Source organism: Crotalus tigris, unplaced genomic scaffold, assembly GCF_016545835.1.
Source record: "Crotalus tigris isolate CLP2741 ecotype Arizona unplaced genomic scaffold, ASM1654583v1 scf7180000017614.5298720, whole genome shotgun sequence".
In the NCBI taxonomy this organism is placed as follows: Eukaryota; Metazoa; Chordata; class Lepidosauria; order Squamata; family Viperidae; genus Crotalus; species Crotalus tigris.
In genome coordinates, this window is record NW_024096513.1 from 3,196,852 (window position 1) to 3,210,731 (window position 13,880).

At 48.5% G+C, this 13,880-nt stretch overlaps 1 long non-coding RNA gene across 1 annotated transcript; it reads left to right on the plus strand.

Annotated features, from left to right (window-relative positions):
- Positions 1 to 2,750: 2,750 nt before the first annotated feature.
- LOC120301832 lies at positions 2,751 to 9,681 on the plus strand. The gene is made up of 3 exons (XR_005555042.1): positions 2,751 to 2,801; positions 4,865 to 5,025; positions 8,412 to 9,681. It is a non-coding gene; the product is annotated as an uncharacterized LOC120301832 (long non-coding RNA).
- The last annotated feature ends 4,199 nt before the right edge of the window (positions 9,682 to 13,880 follow it).

Sequence of the window (13,880 nt, forward strand, 5' to 3'; positions counted from 1 at the left end):
TTTTTAATTATGTATTTCTTTAATTGTGTATTTTTGTCTTCTTTTTACATGACCACATATAATGAAATGTTCTTTCCATAACACAACATTTGTAACATCTTTTATACGGTTTATTTATTTTTTGTCATTACTGAAAGGGTTATATACTATCTGTAAATATTACATTTTGTCTTAAAATGTAGCTTGGGGTAAATTTTATTGATTTTTTTCCCCTCCGTAATTCTTCCCACTGTTGTATTGCAATTATTTTTTTTAGATTTTGCAGCCACTTATGATTTTTTTTACTCTCTATCTCTGTCAAGTTTTAATAGCAATTTATATATACATCCTAGTAGATGGCTGAGATTTTGTATGGGTTTCATTGTCTGAATTTCCCTTAAAGCTCTCTTTCTTTCTTCACTTTTTTTCCTCCATCAATTTGTGAAGACGTCAACAATACTAATTTTAAGATTCACCAGGTAATTGTCGCTGTGTCTTTAATTGACTTCTGGAATTTGAATGGACCATATCTGCATATACAATTGTCCTTTTCTTTGGCCATTTTGGGGGGTCCTATGCATGCGATTGTGTGGAACGTCAAAGGGAGGTTAAAAAAAAAAATCAAGATGGCAGCTTCAACTCTGCAATCAAAGACCAACCCTTTTCTTACAGGTTGTGAAGCCCTTAAAAAGGGGCGGAGCTTCAACAGCATAGCTGCAGCTTCCATCTTGACTTTTTTGGCCCTCTGTCCAAAAATATGCTCCAAGATGGGTGGACTTCAACTCCCAGAATTCTGAGAATTGAAGTCCATCCATCTTAAAGTTGCCAAGTTTGAGAAATGCTGACTTAGAAAAACAACAGCATGCAAAACAGGAGTATTACCACAACACATGTAGAGCTAAATATAAATCAGCCCCATTTAACCTCACACAACAGGAGTCGTCATTCTTTTCCTTCTCCTAATCCGCCAGTTCCAAAAACATCCCTGATTTTTCAAGAGCTGTTGGGCCTTCTATTATTTTCTGTCTCCAGCTTTAGTGTGAGCAACAGGTGGTGGAAACACGTGCCGAGGATTAAGTTGGTCATGAAAAACTGGCGTTTTTTAAAATGGCTGCTGTAATGCTTTTCCTTCTACGACCGTTCCTCGTAGATGCCAAAGCGCAACTCTATAGGATGGTGAGGGATTGGGAAGAGAAGAGCCACAGGGATTTGAAGATGAAGTCTTCTGCAGAACAATTGGAAGGAACTGGGTATGCTTGAGGTAGAGAGAAGATGGTGGGGACACACAATCTTCATTTTCCAGAGCATGAAGGAATGTCCTAAGAGTAAGGATTTATTCTCCCAAGCACCCAAGGGTAGAACGAGAACCAGTGGATGGAAGCTTTACACAAATAGATCCAATCTCAAAATAAGCAGGGATTTCTTGACCATGAGTGTTGTGAAGCCTCTCAACAGCCTGCTTCCTGGAGTCATGGAAGGTCCATCACTGGAGATTTTCAAACAAAAGTTGGACAACCACTTTGGAGGTCTGGGATGGTCTAATAAGGATTCATGGGCAGAAACTCAATTAGAGAGTTCCCAGGTCCCTTTCAGTTCTATAGTTATCACTAGAGGTAGTCCTCAACAGTCCTTTAATAAGGACTCCATTTGAAGTTACAACCTGGGTCATCAGAACAAAGTTAGATCGCTTGCCAACCAGCTAATATTTACGACCATTGCAGTGTTCCAAGACACACAATTATCATTTGTGATCTGCCCAGCTGGCTTCTGACATGCAAAAGTCAATGGGGGAAGCCATCAGGGAATGTCATAAGGTGCAGTCTTGTGATGTCTCGCTTAATGACCTAACTGCTTAATGACAACTTTTCTGGTCTCAAGTGTGGTCCTACGTTATGGACTACCTCTGGCAGCAATTCGGCTTAGATTTCAGAGCGTCGCATCCTGGGCTTGAAGAGGTCCAGTAAGTTTGATGCTTTGGTCTTTGGAGAAAGCACCTTTTTGACCTGAGCACACTCACAAGATCAAACCACCAGGCCTTCACGAAGAATTGTGCCTGCCTCTGCCTCCTTGAAGGCATACTGCACTAGCAATAGACAGCATCAGCAGAAATCCTTGGCAGTCCCAATTGTAGCCCTTTTTCACATGACCCTGAGTCCTTGGCTCTCTCGGCCTTGTTCTGGGAACTTGGTGGCTTCCTACTACGGACATGTTCCTTCTCCTAAGCCACAGCCCAAGGCAAGGAACCGCATAGCAGTTTCCCCCATTTTTTGGAGAGGCATTTTATGCCCAGCTTTGATGTTCCTTGGTCAGTTCCCTTGTCCTGCAAGGGTTAACCTAAAGAGTGCCTTATCTTGGGTGTGTGGGGTGGTGGCTGTGATATTTTGGCTCCTTGTCAAGGCCCTTAAAATACACAGCCACCTGTGTTGCCTTGGGTCAAATAGAAATAGAATCATAGGGTTGGGAGCTCCTGCTACTACACTCTCCCTTGGGTTATTTTAAAGCAGCGTTTCCTAACCTTGGCAATTTTATGATGTGTGGATTTCAGCTCCCAGAATTCCCCAGACTGCATGTTGGGAAGTTCTAAAGCAGTGGTTCTCAACCTTTTTAATGCCGCGACCCCCAACCAGTCGTAAGTCAAGGACTACCCAACCGGTCGTAAGTCGAGGACTACCCAACCGGTCGTAAGTCGAAGACTTTCCCTGCTGAGAGCGCTGCGCATGTGTGGTGCCGCCCCCTGCGCCGGCCGAGGCGTAGCTGGCAAGCGGCAGAGACGGCGCAGGCCGACCACCGGCTGGGCCACCAGCTGGCCCAGCCCAAGGGAGGTAAGGCACCCGCCAGGCCCCACGCGTGCCACCAACCCTCCCTGCACCCGCCGGCCTCCCACCTCCCACCCCTGGCCCTCTTTTACTTACATTTTTAGTAGTTGCTCAGCAGAGAGGGGTGGAAACTTCCAGACAGCTCGCCTTCGCTGCACACAACTTGCGGCACCGTTTGCAGACTGGGACTTTTGGGGGCTCAGCAGGGCAGAGACAGCCTGGACAATTCCTGTTGGCTTTTGAAAGCCAATAGAATTAGACTCTATTCAAGACAGTCTATTCTATTGGCTTTCAAAAGCCAATAGAATAAAAGGGAGTAGCACAGCCAAGGAAAAGGGGGGGAAAATGGCGGACTGCGTTGTTTGGCGACCCCCGTGAAATGGTCGTTCAACCCCAAATGGGGTCCCGGCCCACAGGTTCAGAACCGCTGTTCTAAAGGGTTTTCTTTGGCTTTCAAAAAGATGTGTTTTGTCACAGTTAGATATCTCACACTTTGGGCGTTTATGTTTTGCATCTGGCTGACTTTAATTCGGGATTCTTCCGATCTGTCGGGGGTTTCTTGGGTTGGACATTTGAAGCACCGTGCATTCGTGAAAGGCGTCTAAGGAAGGAATGAAAAGAAGACCTTCAGTAGGGGAGCAGCAAGCAGACCTGCAGCTACTGAGGCATCCTAGAAGAAAAGCCAACCTTACTCAAACCACCCGTGCCGTGAAATGTACTGAAATGTACGTTGGTGCAAGAGGGAGGGAGGGAGAGAGAGAGGGAGCGAGGAGAGCTTGCACAGGAGGCTATTGGCCGGTGTAGCCCCTTGGGCGCTGTGGCGGCTTGAGAACTACGCATCCCCGTAGCTCGGTCACTTGATGAGTCCCTGCTCAGAATATCAACTAGGCTGGGGGTGGGGGACCTCCTCCAGCAGCTTGTTAGCAGAGTTGCCTGGACCAATGGCTCCCCGCCTTTCGGCATTCTTCTTTCTGCCTGACTGCACCGGAGGATGTGCACAGCCTGATCAATCAGATGGAGTCTCCTCGGGAAAGACGCCGAGAGAGGCCTCCAGTCGGTGGCCACTCGGGACCTCCCAAGGCTCTGGATGGTATCACACCCCTCCAGGTTGTGACCGCCGATCACCAGTGCAAAGAAGACGTAACTGCCAGTTGTCATCAATGGCTGCTTGGGAACGCTGGGTGGCTTTCCCTGCCCCCCCTCCCCCAGCCATGGGCCCCAAGAGAAGGAGCAGTGTGTCTGTCTTTCCATTTCTGAAAGGAGACCAAAAGGAGACTGACTGAACCTTTGCTAGCTGAAAGTGGTGGAAATCATAGTCATCTCCGGGCAAGGAAGTTAGACGTCCTGGATTCTATCTACAAATAGTCCTTGTTTAGCAACTGCATCATTTAGCGACTGCTCACACCTACGATGTGATGAAACAATGACTTTGTGATCAGTTTTCGCATTTACAACCCCCATAGGTCTGACCAGCAAAGAAAATCTAAACTAAGATTGTAAAATTGTGTTTTACTTAGTGATGAATTTGCTTAATGATTGAGTTGATGGTCCCAATGAGGACTATCTGGATCTAAATGAGGACTACCTGGATCTAATTCTGTTCCACATTAAAACAATAAAATCAGGGTGTTGACAGGAGAGCATCAAGGGGTAAGTCTTGGGTTATATGATACCAGATGGTTATTAGGCTAGTTTTTGATTCCGTAGAGCAGTGTTTCCCAAACTTGACAATTTTAAGGCATGAGGACTTCAACTCCCAGAATTCCACAGCCAGCAACGCTGGCTGTGGAATTCTGGGAGTTGAAGTCCACATGCCTTAAAATTGTCAAGTATGGGAAACACTGCCGTAGAGTTCTTGGTACTATCTGGGCTTGGATGTTTTTTTTTTGCAGATGTTTCATTACCCAAATAGGTAATGAAACATCTGCAATAGGTAATGCTAGAAGGGAGCATGGTTTGCTCTCTGTTTATATACAAGTGACTTGCCCTTGATCTTAGCATTAATTCTTGCTTATTTAGATGCTGATTGCTAGCAAGGAAGCATTCTGATCTTCTTGGTCTCTTTTCAGGTTTTTCTTTGTCTCTTTGGAATGGTGCATAAAATGTGGTTTATCTCCAGATGCAGAATATGTATGCTATGTGCTGTGTGCCAACCAGCTTCACACCCAGCTTAATTTCTATTCTACGGTCTGGTCAGGATCCCCCAAGGTTGAACACTGATTGATTACAGGTAATCCCTGACTTATGGGCTACAATTGGGGCTAGAATTTTCATTGCTAAGCAAGATGGTTGCTAAGTAAGTTACGCTTACATTTCACATCCTTTTTGCTGTGGTTGCTAAACGAATCACTGCAAAGTGAATCGCATGGTCATTAAGAGAACTCAGCTCCCCCCTTTGACTTTCTTTGCCGTAAGTCATCTGGGAAGTTTGCAAATGGGCATCTCACGACTCCAAAATGCTGCAACCACTGTACATACATGTCAGTGGCCAAGTGCTAAATGCTGATCACATCCCTGTTCTGCAATGGTAGTTAAGTGCAAGGACCAGTTGGAACTCGCTTTTTCTAGTGCTTGTGTAACTTTGAATGGTTGCTAAATGGAATGGTTGTAAGTCAAGGATACCTGTACAATAATTAAGACTCAGATGAAGGTGGACTGGCCACTGCGTCTTTGCGATAACCACCCCTTTTAATATTGATGGGGTTGGTTTCTTTCTTCCTCTAGATGGATGCTACAATGATAGTCAAGCGCGAGGATTGATCATCATCATCATTTTTTTCTCAATGCTGTTGTAAACTTCGAACAGTCACTAAATGAATGGCTGTAAGGCAAGGACTACCTAAGTTCAGAAGTGGTTGTGATGACATGCAGCTTCCTCACAGCTGGGTCAGAAGAGAAGTACAGAACAGTCCAGAGCAGCAAGGCTCAAAGGCCAGGCTCTATGTTGTCACAGGATCTGTTTCAGACCCTCATTGCTAATGGGTCAACAGCGGGAGGAGTCATATTGACTTAAGTGTCTGCCTTTGTGTGCTAACACCCAGAGTTATGCCCAGGACTGTGTACTTTGGAAATTAGCACCATGGTGTGAATTGCATTGCAAGACTTCCCATGCAAGTGTGCAGAGAAGAGCAACAAAAATGGGAAGGGGCTAAATCATAGGATGAGCAGTTGAGGGAGCTAGGTATCTCTAGCCTATCAAAGAGAAAGATTAGGAGGGACATGATAACAGTCTTCCAATATCTGAGGGGCTGTCACAAAGAAGAAGGGGGCTGACTTATTCTCCAAAGCACCAGAGGGCAGGACAAGAAATTACAGTTGAAAGATTATCAAAGAGAAATCCAACCTAGAACTCAGAAGAAATTCCTGACAGCAAGAACAGTTAATCAGTGGCTTATCTCTGGAAGTTGTGGATGCTGTGTCACTGGAGGCTTTCAAAAATAGATTAGACAACCATTTGATTGGGATGGTATAAGGTCTCTTGCCTTATTCAGCAGAGGTTGGATTAGAAGACTTTGGAGTTCTCTTTTAGCACTATGATCCTGTTTTCAGTCCCAAACCAGAAACACTTTTGTCACGCGGCTTCCAGCAAGACTGAAGCTGAGGAGAACCTCAACTCTTCTGGAGGTGGAGGATCATTCCCATCTGGCACGGTTTCCTCAAGACCCCTGAGTAGGGCATGGGTTTTGTGAGGGGCTGCCCTTTCTCTTTCCCTTCAAATATTGCCTGGCTCAAGAAAAGCAAGCAGGCCCTTCTTCCATCCCAGGTGGGAAGCAGGATCATGGGCAACGTGGCAGAGGCCTGTTCCTCCCACTTGGAATGTGCACCATCTTGGCTGCATGAAGTCGGGGGGGGGGGGGGCTTCTTGGAGCGCTTCAGAATTGGTTGCAAAACTGAAACATTGAAGGAACAGATGACTTGAGTTGGCATCCCAAAAGATATTGAAGAAAATGCAATTGAAATCTGGATTCCTCCCAGGAATGATTCATTACATTGACTTTAAAAAAATCTGCATTGCAAAGATGCGGTAGATAATCCATGGCTTACCACCTTTTCAGTCAGAAAGACAGAAGCAGAATTATGAATTTCTGCCCTGAACAGGCAGCTGGGTCATGTCTGGCTATCCTGATCGGGTATTTTAAAAAAAATGGGTGGCCTAATTAGGCACAATTAAGCCAATTGTGCATCTGATGCACAACAGTAATTATGCCGTCTAGAAATGTTCTCCCTCAGAAAAGGGAACAATGTGTAATCAAGACACAGCATGAGCACCATCCATTGCACTGAGATTTGAGGCAGCGGGGGGGGGGCTGTGGATGGCATATGGACCCAGTCTGGATCCCACCCAGATGTACTTAGTCGGAAAAAAAGGGGAGGGAGGGAGGGGAGAAGAAAGGGAGGGAGGGAGGGAAAGAAGAAGAGTGGAGAAAGGAAAACGTTTTAAGTTGCAGCGTTTAGGAAAGTGGCAATAGCATTGAAAATAAATTTTCCAGCTTCTTCTCTGTGTGAATTCTTGGGGAGAACCCTGCTCAGGCAGAGTCAAGAGAAGGGGGTCCTGAACAAGGTGGCTTGCTTTCCAGCACCCTGGCCAGCCCCTCTGCCCCAAAGCACGTGAAGACAGCCCCTCTCCTCTTAGACCAAGGGGGGCAGAGTTCCCCAAGGAAGCCGCCAGTGGCTGTGCCTGCTTTGCAAAGGATTTGCACTGCAGGGCAGGCTGAAGAGCCGTGACGTGGCCGTGGCCCAGGCTGAGACCCAGAGGTGGGGAGGAGCTGCTCCTGGCCAGCGTTCAAGCAGCAGCAGTGGAATGAGAGGAAAAAGGAGACTTTCCCAGCCGGGGAGGGAATGGGGCTGAGGAAAGGAAGAGGACAAGGGGACCTTGCTTGCTTTTTTGAAGTATTGTATTTTGTATGGTTTTTGTTTTAAGATACACCACCCAGAGAGTGAGAAGGGAGGTTAACTAAATTCAACCAATAAATAAATAAAAATAAAATCTGCTGCTTGCCCCAGCGTATGGGAGCCCCTAGCTCTGTGGTGGCGAACCTTTTAGAGACCAAGTGCCCAACTGCAACCCAAAACCCACTTATGTATTGTCGGGTGCCGGCTGGGTGTGGCCCATTGGGTGCGTGTGGCCCACTGGGTAGGTGTGGCTGCGGTGGTAATGGCAGACTGGGTGGGACTAAAAAGTTCAATCAATTCCAACTTTGCGAGATCTTTTTTTCCCCCCGCGAAAAGTTGAAGTTGATTGATTGATTGAACCTTTTTTTTTTTTTTGCACATGGCGGTGGAGGCCTAAAGCGGAAAAGTTTTATAATACCCAGCTGAAGGCCTAGGACTGGGGCGACGGTGCGCGTGCCCACAGAGACGACTCTGTGTGCCACCTGTGCTACGCGTCCCATAGGTTCGCCACCAAGGAGCTAGGGCCGATGCTTCAAACCTCTGAAGAGATGGTGCTCTTGTGGATTTTGATTTCCAGGACGCATCTGAAAGAAACGGAAAGGTGCGAAGTCGCATTTGAGCCCCATCAAGGTGGGAGGCCCAGCCAGATTCCCATGGGGTGTGTGCTCAGGTCATCTCCTGGGGTGAGTGCCAGGCAATTAGTTGTGGTTTGTGTTTTGTAAGAGTTGCAGGAAAGGGGTGCGAGACCGTCTGGAAGCCAAGAGAAGCACAACGGAGGAGCCAGGAGACACAGAGGTAGCAAGACCTCTGGGATAGACTACCCTCCCCGTTTGGCACTTTTGCTTCCCCCTCTCCTGGTCCCGAACAGGAATCAACCACGTGCACGATTTTATGTGTCATAAAGAATGCTGCAAAAACAAAGGTGAGTCTATGTTCTTGGCTCAGAATTCGTTCATTTAATACCAAGGGCCTCTCAAGTTCAGCTTGGCTACCCATAGCTTCATCAGCTCATCCGTGCAGATATCTTTGCAAATGTCCAGAAGGAGCATTTGCATCCATTTGGGATGGATTCCATTCCTTCACCCTTCGCTCCAGATTCTCTAAAAGCCTCATAAAATTTCCTTTGAGCTGAGCTCAGTTTCAGGGACTTCACGATCACCTGTCATTTTATTGACAGATTTGCTGTTGACTTTGGGAGCATTGGAATCTATGATATATTACTTGTTGGTGTAACTTATGATTAAGGATTGTAACTATGATCCATAATGTACGACCTACCACTTGGCTGTTGTAGGTATATTGAGAGCTTCTGCGCCGGAGACAAATTCCTTGTGTGTCCAATCACACTTGGCCAATAAAGAATTCTATTCTTTTCTAATTTTTTTTTTTTAATTTCCCAGCCTAACGTATAACCCTGGTAGTGCCTCACCCTGCTATTAAGCGAGCTGAACAGGGCAATAGTTGTGTCTGAACAGGCGAAGAGGGCAACAGCTGCAGAGTGTGAATTAAGCTCTGCCCCACCATCTAAAGACAAAGAACAGCTGAGTTTCTTCCTGGAGAGGACCTCAAAGGCCCCAAAGTGGCTGAGGAGGGGGACAGCCTGTATCCCCCCCCCCTCTGTTCCCTTCCATTGCATAATGAGATTTCTAAGAGTTCCCTCACTACCCCCTTCCACCTCCAAGTTAATGAGGGACTGAAAGGTAAGGTGAAATGATTGAAGTCTGAAATTATTTGTTAGATTTTTAAAATCTCATCTTTATTACTTTATAAATAACTCAAGGCAGTGAACATGCCTACTCCTCCTATTTTCCTCACAACAATCCTGTGAGGTGGGTTGGGCTAAGAGAGAGAAACTGGCTCGGTCACCCAACTGGCTTTCGTGCCTAAGGTGAAACTAGAACTCACGGCCTCCTGCCTATTGGCTCAGTCACCCAGTCAGCTTTCATGCTTAAGGGGGGACTAGAACTCACCGCCTCCTGGCGATTGGCTCAGTCACCCAGTCAGCTTTCATGCTTAAGGGGGGACTAGAACTCACGGCCTCCTGCCGATTGGCTCAAAGTCACCCAGTCAGCTTTCATGCTTAAGGAGGGACTAGAACTCACCGCCTCCTGGTGATTGGCTCAAAGTCATCCAGTCAGCTTTCATGCTTAAGGGGGGACTAGAACTCACCGCCTCCTGGTGATTGGCTCAAAGTCATCCAGTCAGCTTTCATGCTTAAGGGGGGACTAGAACTCACCGCCTCCTGGTGATTGGCTCAAAGTCACCCAGTCAGCTTTCATGCTTAAGGGGGGACTAGAACTCACGGCCTCCTGCCGATTGGCTCAAAGTCACCCAGTCAGCTTTCATGCTTAAGGAGAGACTAGAACTCACCGCCTCCTGGCGATTGGCTCAAAGTCACCCAGTCAGCTTTCATGCTTATGGGGGGACTAGAATTCACCGCCTCCTGGCGATTGGCCTAAAGCAGTGTTCCTCAACCTTGACAATTTTAAGGCATGTGGACTTCAACTCCCAGAATTCCACAGCCAGCAATGCTGTCATCATTTTATTGTGTCCCTTTCCATTGTGATGAAGGGAAGGGCTTTGCTTCTTCAACCCATGAGGAATGGGATACTTTGCACGGGCTCAGAGGCACTGGGCGTGAGGGATTCCATTGCCGGAACTGCTCCTTTTGAAGGAGGCTGGTGGACCCTCTGCCTCCCCCCTTGGCCCTCCAGCCTGGACTTCCAAAAATCACCTTCCTTTCTCCTTTCGCTTTCTTCCTCTGCCTTCCCTGGAATTTCTCTCCCTCTAGAACCGGGTCTCTTCTGCAATCAGCTCCCCCTTCCCATCTGCAGGAAGAGGGGTGGGATGTGGCCGCCTGTGGTAGGGGGTCTTGACGACAGCCGTTCCCATGGGAACCCTTTCCTCTGGTTTCCACGGCAACCATTCAGGGGCTTAGAAAGCCTTCTTCTCCATCCCCCCTCCCCGTCCTGCTACCAAAGAGGGCATCAAAAGTGATGCCGAAAGGGCTGGCCACGCTTGAGAGCTGTGTGTGTGTGTGTGTGTGTGTGTGCAGGCGCGCTCGTGTCTGGGAAGCTTTGTCGTCAGTGGTTCCAGATTGGAGGGAGGGAGGGAGGGAGGAAAAGCAATGGCTGGTGAATTGAGGCCGGATCATGGCCTGGGCCAGTGTGGAGACAAACAGGAGAGAAAGAATTTTTTTTTTTTTTTGCACGCTTAATTTCATCCCTTCGTTGCAAAACGTGTCCTTCCGTTTAGCACCTCTTTGCAAGGGGGCACCTCAACAGGACAGACTACGGCAGATGTTCGTTTCTTTAAGAGGCAGCGCTTTGGGGGGCTTTGCCTAGGACTGAAAGTGGCAGAAGGCCGGGCCGTCCTTGAGGTTTAAAAGGCTGGAGCCCGAAGATGGCTCAGGAGCTGCACAGCAGCAAGGTGGGGGGGGGGAAGGGGGGAGATAGAGGGTGGGATGTTGGCAGGGTGTTGAGTGTGAGCCAGGCTCATGACTTTAAGAACCACAGTGCAATGCTTTACTTAACAAAGGTGTCAAATGTATGAAATGGAGCAGCGGAGGAGCCCTGATGATCGGTCACTTAACAGTCAGAAGAAGAGTGTTAGCAGCTTTTCAACAAATGGGGATGCTGATTTTTGACTAGCAAAGACTCATTCGGTTCTCCGCATACTGGGTGTAAAGTAGGATTGTTAAACAAGTAGTCCTCAACTTACGACAGCTGTTTAGCGACCATATATGCCGTATATGCTAAAACATATAAGGAACGGTTGCTGGAATTGGGTATGTCTAGAATCAGGTCTCCTGGTGCCTCAATTTCCAGGAGCGGCCAAGACAAAGCGGGAGATTTCAAAGGCCAGGCATCGCTCATCTTAATGGAAAGGTCTGGGTGGTGCAGGGAGGGTGGCTGGTGGGATGGGACTCTGCTGTTCTTTTCACCTCTTGTAGCAAAGGGAGACAGTTGCTGAAGGAAGCAATAGGGGATAAAATCTTATTTTGGTCATCCCAGCAAAGGGCCCTGGGGAATGACCCCCCCCCATTGCATGGCTTTCTCCTCCGTCCTCACGGTGATCTCTCAACCACCGCTAACAGGCTGAGGAAAAGGCAACATCTTCCAGGAGAGATCGATGAAAGACGTGATGGGTCTCTAAACTGCCAGAAGGCACTGTTGCTCTAGAAGACGGGTGCAAGCGGACTGTGAACCCAGAGAGTTGTGCTGTTATGCTGCCTTCCCCGTCCAACATGTTCCTTGCAGCATCTCGTCCAAAACAGATGTGCATCCTGGCAGATGTCAAGGGGGAACGGTGAGGTAGGGGAGCCGCTGAGTTTCCCTGTACTACAAGTCCCATCCATCCCAGGGAAGATAGCAAAGAGTCTGACTTAAGTCCGTGAGTCAGAGGAGAAGATCCTCGTCAGCAATTTCTGGCTCAGAATTCGGTGCGATGATACCTTTTTCCTCCAAGCTGACAAGAAGCATAATGGTTTCCCCTCGGGGCTTTCCCACAGTCTGGCCTTCTGCTACCCATCCGAGGGTGCAGGCTGCATCATCCGAGGCAGGATTCCAGATTCAGTTGAAGAACGGGTCTGCTCGCTCAAGCAAAGAGCAGTCCCTTCTCTGCCCTCCTTGCCTCAGGCTTGGCCCAGCACCAGAGATTTCCTCCCCCCCAAAACCCTTTAAATTATAAATGCTCGTCTGGGGAAGGCAGCCAGGAGTGAGTCGGGAGATCCATGGGCAGGAACTGGCAGCTGCGCCTCGGAGCGCCTCTGGGTTTTGCTGCCATTGCAGGAACGACGTGCCAGATCAAGCACAAGGTTCTGACACGTCTGTCTGGGAACGAGCAGCAGCCCTCCGCGCGGGCTCCGGCAGCCAATCTGTGGCGGCACCAGCAAGGCCTGTCACGTCTGCGAGCCTCCCTCAGGAGGCTGGCAGAGGCAGGGTGTGTGCCGAGGGCTGTGCCCTGGCCACTGGCAAGGATTCAAAGGCGAGACAGCCGAACTGAAGCCACGCCGTGCATCCGGAGAGTCTGCTCGGAATGCCGGCCGCGGTTTCTCTGTGGGGAGAGGAGGTTCTCCCACGAAACAGAGGCAAGATCTTCTTCACCTGCCTGCGAGCTGCACCAGGGCACAGAAAGCAGAGGGGTAGGGCGGGATCTGTTCTCACCAGCTGGGGCAGTGAAACCCACCCATCCACAAGCTTCGTGGCAGAGGAAGGCGGCCAGCCTCGGTCTCCCTCCTTGCCACCTGCCACGCTAGGCCTAGCTGATGCTGATCTGGCACGAACAGCAGGGAACCTCTGCCAACTGTCTAGCAGGGTGGCAGCAGCCACTTGCTGATAAAACTTGCTATCTGGCAATCCATCTGGGATAAGAAATTGCAGCGAGGGCATCCTCACGCATGTCTGGGTTTTGAAGTAGGAGGCCTTCTTTTCTCCATTTTCCGTATCCTTGTCCAAATCTTTCCCCACTGGTTCTTCCAGCTTTAGCCACCGCTCCACAGGGACCCGAGGGAGCCAGGTGCCTGGGCCCCTCCCTCTGAGGGCTTGGCAGAACTGTGCCATCTCCCTTGCCAGGCTCCTTGCAGAAGCAAAGCTCTGCTGCCCTCTAGTGCCAGCACCCGGGAGCGCTTTCCCAGCGTGTTCTTGCTCCAGGAATACGAACAGACGACTGCGGGCAATTTTCCAACCCAGGAAGCTTTTGCTTCCCATTCGTGGAGACCAGAAATTGAAACGTTTTGAAAGGCTGAAATATCTAGACAAATTCTTCAATGAGTTTGTTCAAGCAGTTCCCGTCCTGCCTTCCCTACCCTTGGGCAACAACTACAGGTAATCCTTGGCTCATGATGATGATGATGGAGTCCAGAATTATGGTCATTAAGTCACGCTGCTTGTTAAGTGGGTCATCACACGACTGTCCAATTTTACAACCTTTTCTGTGTTGATTGTTCAACGAACGCTGCGGTTGTTAAACGAACCCACTTTGGGCACTTTTGCCGATTGTTGGATGTCCAAAATGGGGTCACACGATTGCAGGGTGGAAAGTGGGGGATGCGGTTAGAACTTCAAATCCAGGTCAAAATTACCTTTCTTGAGGGGTCAGTTGTAACTTCAAACAGTTGCTAAGCAGCTGATCACAAATCAAGGATTATCTGTACAGGCTGAATTTTGAGGAAATAAAACTAGGAAACAAAAC